General features: G+C 36.2%; 1 non-coding gene across 1 annotated transcript; it reads left to right on the top strand.

The window, feature by feature from the left end:
• The first annotated feature begins 1,155 nt into the window (after nucleotides 1-1,155).
• On the top strand, nucleotides 1,156-1,213 carry LOC111757614 (small nucleolar RNA SNORD48). The gene has a single exon (XR_002791917.1). It is a non-coding gene; the product is annotated as a small nucleolar RNA SNORD48 (small nucleolar RNA).
• Nucleotides 1,214-7,685: the final 6,472 nt, after the last annotated feature.

Below are 7,685 nucleotides of genomic sequence, written 5' to 3'. Positions count from 1 at the left end.
CAGAAAGTGCCTAGCCGCTATGCAAGCAAACTCTATTCACAGCCTTAACTTAGCTTTCTAACCACTGGCAAACGGAAGGATATCCCTTCAAAAGTGGCCTATATTTTGCTCAAATTTCATAACACAAGTGATGAACACCTTTGATTGTTAACTGTGACATGCCAATTCGATTTAAGCAAAAACTGCTTGACAGTTTAGTAAAGTTCTGGGCATGTCTGGATGATTGACGTGCAGGCCAGCAAATGGATGGGGGAAGAGCCACTTTAAATTGGAGTGGTATTAACCAACAGGATTATACCATGGATAGAATGAAAAGGGAAAGGAAAAGAAAATGAAAACAGTCTCCTTTTTTTAGGAGGACTCGTCTTGTCACTGCCTTGGACATTGGTCTCCAGTTTCTTCAGCCTTCCAGGGAAGACTAGTCCTGGTGACTCTGCAGGGAGCTTCTAGGGCTTTGAGTTTCAATTGCTACTAGATCTTCTGGTTGCTGGGTGTGCAGACAGCATTTTGGATTCTCCTGTGATCTCACAAATGGTCAATTTGACTTACTCACCTTTGATCCTGCAAGTGTACCTAACGAATCTCTTTGTGTAATTATAAATTTATTTTATATTGATTTTGTTGCTCTAGAGAATCCTAACTAAACACTGCCTAAATGATTCGACTTTTCTTGACTCCTTCTAGCTGCCAAGATGATCTTTTACACTGTCTCAAGACGACTGTTAGGTTATAAGAAAGAAGACATCCTATAAAATGCTATGGGTAAAGTAAGAAGAAAATCCTCAATTCTGAATTGGTGGTTCCAAAAATAATTTAGGCAGCTAAGTTAGATAAAAATTAATATACAGTCAGAGAGGGACTGGACTCTCAAGGAAGTCAAGAACAACAGAAAAATAAAGACACTGCTTTTGTGTGGTGAGCTCTAGGGGGGCAGCATGGAGCCCTTGCTGTCTGCTTGGGACCTACAGCAGTGGAGTATGCTGCAGAGGTGGGGTGGAGACGAGGACCACAGGATGGAGTCTGCCCTTGTGCAACAGTGGGCATGCAGGTCCCTGAACCTTGCAAGAGGAGCCACAGATCAAGAATGCAACTGGACTGTGGCAGTGATTATAACATTTGGAGTGGCTGGCGGTCACCAAGGGCAAGCACGAGTACAGTGATGACTCCGGTGACTCTGGTGTCTCATTGATGCCATCACGCCAGCACACTGACTGCTGGAAATAGATAAATAAATGAAGACATCAGAACTCTGACTGGAGGCACATCTGAAAAACACCAGGCCTCAAGATAAAGATGCAATGGCCAGACCTACTCGCCTCTTCTGAGGAATAAGCGGTAACTTAAAGTTGTACTATAATTAGCGTGACCTGGTCTAAGAATTCCAGACAGGTATGTCATCCAAGTGGGTGCCCAAAACATCCAGACCCATCCCTTCCTCAAAATGCCTTTGTTTTTTCCATGTACTCTTGCTATGTGACCCACTTCTCCGTTACATTAGTATTACCTAAGCAGCTACTTGTAATCCTGTAGTCTGATTATAGTTTAACCATTTGTACCCACATTGGAATTTTACTATAAAAATTAACCTTATCTCTCAAGAGCTCTCCATAAACCTTTCCTACTCTTAACCTCCAGTGTCCTTTAACATTCATTCTTTGACTTCTCAAAGGAAACAAACTCAACACATCTGACATTTAACAGGTTGAAAGTTATATTTATCCATTAACAAAGGATCAGTGTTAAATCCATTCTTTACAAAGCAGCAGAAAAAATCATAAGTAGTTGTTGAGTTAAATTTTGAAGCTAACCGCAAGTCTAAGCGTCCGATTAGATGTTCCAGCCATATTGACCACTACTTAGTCATTTTTGTCATTTGTGATATAGAAACACAATTGATGCCATGACATTCTTTCAGTCACACACTTATTAATTATAAGTAGCTGTCACAGAACAATATAATTTTATGTCAGTGTAATTCAGATGCATTTAGTCAAAATGAGCAATTGTTAATGTACTAAATCAAAATTATAATTCATTATTGTAGACAAGTAATATAGCTTCTGTTCAAGTTTTTGAAAAAAAGATGAAATACAGATGAATTATTTGGTAAACATCATTTTCGGATATTTGGATTGTGTTAATGACTCTATGAATAAAGGAAAATATAGTATAGGATTCCAAAGTCTTTTTTTTTTTTATTTAAGAGGAAAAAGAGAAAAACACAAAACAAACCAAAGCGGTGTAAGGGTACACGTAATACAGAACTACAAAAAAACAAAACAAAACAAAAAAAACAAAACAAACAAACAAAAAAAACATAACAGTAAGAAATCACCTGTTAGTATATTACATATTATCATCTTGAAAATAGTTCCTCAAATCACAGTATCAAAGAATACAAGGTGGACATTCAAACAGGTAGACTGCAAACAGCTGTGTTCAATGATCCAAAAACATTGATACAGTCAGCTATTTAACACCCCTAAACACACTTGCTGTTATATCCGTTAGAGCTCTTTTTCTTTTGTTTTTCCCCTCTCTTTTTTACAACAAAATTCACGCACTTTGGATTTCATTACTCATTAGTGCTTATTACTTTTGGGGGGGGGGAATACAGTCAAATATGGCAAAACAAAGCTGTCAGTCAATACCAAGGATAGACATAGCACATGATGTAGAACAGAGTACAAGTTTATCAACAATGGTTATCAACGTTGTCCCTTGTTTCCTTAAAAAGAATTGTCTATCTCATTAGATATTATAAAGTTGGACAAAACAGTAGAGAACAAGACCAATAAAACTTAGGCATTGTAAACATTACAGGACTTCCAAAGAAGACAATAGTCAAACCAGAATGGGTATCTTAGTGAATCTTATTGTCTTCAAAGTAGTTGCCTATGTCTTCAAACTTGATACTACCATATAGAATGGAACAGAGTCTAATCAGTCAAAACAAGATCGTGGGAGTACAACAGGACTTCAAAACAAGTTAATAGGAAATCGAAAAGAGTTACTATTTATATATCCTAATTTTTTGAATTTTTTCTTTAATTAAGACAAACATAAGAAATGACTAAATAATTTTTTTAAAACAATAAGGGGGAGATTGAGATAAAACAGGACATAACAATATAACAATAGAGGTCACAGCATGACTGTTTCAACAACCTAGTACTTCACCACCATATAACCTGACTTAATAGTAGTTACCATAGTGTCTTTTTCCTTGATATATTTGGATAAAACTTCATACACTCTAGCTTCAAATATTTTCAAATCAAGAAGCCCAGAATAAAGCCTTTCTAATTAATGAATGAAAACTTTATAAGGCTCCAAGGCCACCTAATGGGGAATCATGATTACCACATATTTTTATATATTTGAATCATTACTTACATTAGGGAAACTATTCGGTATTCACACATGCGAGACTGATTTATTTCACTTATGAGTATGGTCTCAAGCTGCGCCCATTTATTGATAAATATCTCAATGTGATCCTTCTTTATAGCTGAATAATACTCCATTGTATAGAAATACCACAACTTTTTTATCCATTCCTCAGTTGATGGACACTTGGGTTGTTTCCAAGATCTGGCGATTACAAATTGTGCTGCTATAAACATAGGTGCACATATATCACTGTGGTATGATGCTTTCAGTTCTTCTGGGAATATGCCTAGAAGTGGAATAGCTGGAATAAATGGGATTTCCAGTCCCAACTTTTTGAGAAATCTCCAGACAGATCTCCACAAAGGCTGTACCAGTCTACACTCCCACCAGCAGTGCAGGAGAGTTCCTTTTTCCCCACAGCCTCTCCAGCATTTGTTGTCGGTTTTCTTGATCCTGGCCATTCTTTCAGGAGTGAGATGGTATCTCAGTGTGGTTTTAATTTGCATTTCTCTAATGACCAATGATGATGAGCATTTTTTCATGTATTTATTTGCCATTTGCATTTCTTCATCTGAGAATTGCGTATTCATCTCAGATGCCCATTTTTGGATTGGATCTTTGAATTTTGGAGGTCTGAGTTTCTTTAATTCTTTATATGTTTTAGACAAGAGGCCCTTGTCTGAGAGAGAGTTCACTAAAATTTTTCCCAGTTTGTGGGTTTTCTTTTCACTATGCTGGAGATTTCTTTTGACATGCAGAAACTTTTTAATAAGAAGTGGTCCCAGTTATTGATTCTGGGAAGTATTTCCCGTGCGGTTTGAGTCCTGTTCATGAATTCTTTACCTACTCCTATGTCTCCAAGGTTTCTACCTAATTTGTCTTCCAATAGATTTAGCGTTTCTGTTTTAATATTCAGATCTTTGACCCATTTAGATTTTAATTTAGTACATGGTGATAGACATGGGTCTAGCTTTAGTTTTTGGCAAATGGAGAGCCAGTTTTTCCAGCACCATTTATTAAAGAGACTGTCGTTCTTCCAGTGAAACTGCTTGGCTCCTTTATCAAAGATAAGGTGGTTGAGTGTGTTCGTAGTTGTGGTTGTATCTTCTAATCTATTCCACTGATCTTCGGTTCTGTTTTGATTCCAATACCATGTTGATTTTACTACTGTTGCTTTGTAGTATAACTTCAAGTCAGGGATTGTGATGCCTCCTGCTTTGTCTTTGCTGCTTAGAATTGCCTTTGCGATTCTAGGTCTCTTCTGGTTCCAGATGAAATTTAGGAGTGATTTCTCTAGATCTATAAGGTATGTTGATGGAATTTCTATTGGGATTGCATTGAATCTGTATAACAGTTTTGGGAGAATGGCCATTTTCACAATGTTTGTTCTTCCTATCCATGAGCAAGGGATGTCTTTCCATTTTCTGAGATCATCTTCAATTTCCTTTTTCAGTGTATTATAATCTTCACTGTATAAGTCTTTCACTTCTTTCGTAAGAGTAATTCCTAAATATTTCATTTTTTTGCTTGCTAATGTGAATAGTCCAGTTTCTCTTATTTCCCTCTCTGTAATTTTGTTGTTCGTGTATAGGAATGCTATTGATTTCTGAGTATTGATTTTGTATCCAGCCACATTACTGAATTTATTTATTGTATCTAAGAGTATTTCAATGGAGTTTAGGGAGTCTTCTATGTAGAGTATCATGTCATCTGCAAACAATGATAATTTAACTTCTTCTTTTCCTATCTTTACCCCTTTTATTTCTCTTTCTTGCCTAATTGCTCTGGCTAGTACTTCCAGTACTATATTAAATAGGAGTGGTGATAAAGGACATCCTTGTCTTGTACCTGATTTTAAAGTAAAGGCTTTCAATTTTTGGCCATTTAGTATGATGCTGGCTGTTGGTTTGTCATAAATGGCCTTTATTATATTGAGGTAAAGACCATTTATTCCAATTTTCTGTAAAGTTCTTATCATGAATAAGTGTTGGACCTTATCGAAGGCTTTTTCTGCATCTATAGAGATGATCATGTGATTCTTATTTTTGGCTTTATTGATATGGTGGATTACATTTATTGATTTGCGTATGTTGAACCATCCTTGCATTCCTGGGATGAATCCCACTTGGTCATGGTGTATAATCTTCTTGATGATTTGCTGGATCCTATTTGCCAATATTTTATTGAGGATTTTTGCATCTGTGTTCATTAGGGAGATCGGTCTATAGTTCTCTTTTATAGTTGGGTCTTTCTCAGGTTTTGGTACTAGAGTAATATTTGCTTCCAGGAATGACTTAGGAAGGATTGCTTCCCTTTCAATTTCATTGAATAGTTTGAGGAGTGTCGGCATTAGGTCTTCTTTATATTTCTTGTAGAATTCTGCAGTGAATCCATCTGGGCCTGGGCTCTTCTTGGTGGGTAAGGCCTTAATTACATTTTCAAGTTCATTAGCAGAGATTGGGTTATTCAACAGTTTTATATCCTCTTGATCTAGCTTTGGTACTTCATATGCTTCTAAGAATCTGTCTATTTCTTCTGTGTTATCAAACTTTTGAGAGTAGAGGTTTTCGAAATAGGTGTTGATGATCCTCTGTATTTCTATTGGGTCTGTAGTGATTTGTCCTTTTTCATTTCTTATTGCATGAATTTGAGTTTTTCTTCCCTTTTTTAAATAAGGTTGGCTAGGGGCTTATCGATTTTATTTATTCTTTCAAAGAACCAACTCTTTGATTCGTTGATTCTTTGGATTGTTTTCTTAGTCTCTATTGCATTGATTTCTGCTCTGATTTTTATAATTTCCTCTCTTCTTTTGGCTTTGGGCTTGACTTGCTCTTCTTTTTCTAGCTGTTTGAGGTGTAGCATCAAGTTATTTATTTGTATTCGTTCTGTTTTCCTGATGTGGGAACTCAGTGCAATAAATTTTCCTCTCAGAACGGCTTTCATTGCATCCCACAGATTCTGGTAAGTTGTATCTGCATTTTCATTTTCTTTTAGGTATTGTTTAATTTCTTCTTTAATTTCTTCTGTGACCCACTGATTACTCAAGAGTGTGTTATTTAGTTTCCATGTGTTTGTGGAATTTTTGCAGTATCTTTTGTCATTAATTTCTAATTTCAGAGCGCTATGATCCGATAATATGCAAGGGATGATTTCAACTTTTTTGCATTTGCTTAAATATGTTCTGTGAGCTAATATATGGTCTATTTTAGAAAATGATCCATGTACTGCTGAGAAGAATGTGTATTCTGATGTTGTTGGGTGGAACATTCTGTATATGTCTATCAAACCCATTTGTTCACAGGTGTGATTCAGTTCTGTTATTTCTTTGCTCATTTTCTGTCTGGTTGATCTGTCCCTTGGTGTCAGTGGTGTATTAAGGTCTCCTGTTACAATTGTGTTACTGATAATTTGAGTTTTCATTTCTGTTAATAATTGTTTTATATAACTGGGTGCTCTGGAGTTTGGTGCATATATATTTAAGATAGTTATCTCTTCCTCTTGGAGTTTTCCCCTTACGAGTATGTAGTGACCTTCTTTGTCCTTTATGGTCATTGTTGGTTTAAAGTTCACGTTGTCTGCAAACAGAATGGCTACTCCTGCCTTTTTTTGGATTCCTGCTGCATGGAGAATTGTTTTCCATCCTTTGACTTTCAGTCTGTGAGTATCCTTCTGGGTTAGATGGGTTTCCTGTAAACAGCATATGGTTAGATTTTGTTTCTTGATCCATTCTGCTAGTCTGTTTCTTTTGATTGGTGCATTGAGACCATTTACATTAATGGTTATTACTGTTAAATGCTGGTTAATTGTAGGAATGTTATCTCTCTGCTGTTGCATCTTTATCTTTCTGTTCTGTTTAATTATTTGCTTTGCTTAGTGGTTTTTTCCTTTGTGTATCTAAACTGTCTTTCAATATTTTTTGCAGGGTTGGTTTGGTTGTCATGAAGTTCTTCAGCTGTTCTTTGTCATGGAAGTATCGTATTGCACCATCTATTTTGAATGATAGTTTTGCAGGATATATCAGTCTCGGTTGGAAATCATTTTGCTTTAGGATCTGGAATACTTCACTCCATGCTCTTCTTGACTTTATCGTTTGTGCTGAGAAGTCTGCTGTGATTCTGATAGGTTTTCCTTTATAAGTGATCTGTCTTTTCTCTCTGACAGCTTTTAATAATCTATTCTTGTGTTGGATTTCTGGGATGGTGATTATTATATGTCTGGGTGTAGTTTTATTTTGGTTATGACTGTTTGGAGTTCTATATGCTTCACTGATCCTGATGTCAGTTTCTGATCTC

The sequence above is a fragment of the Cavia porcellus genome, unplaced genomic scaffold, assembly GCF_034190915.1.
Source record: "Cavia porcellus strain 051 isolate PalLab524CR breed Dunkin Hartley unplaced genomic scaffold, mCavPor4.1 scaffold_31, whole genome shotgun sequence".
Classification (NCBI taxonomy): domain Eukaryota; kingdom Metazoa; phylum Chordata; class Mammalia; order Rodentia; family Caviidae; genus Cavia; species Cavia porcellus.
This window is presented reverse-complemented; position numbering and strand designations above follow the sequence as displayed.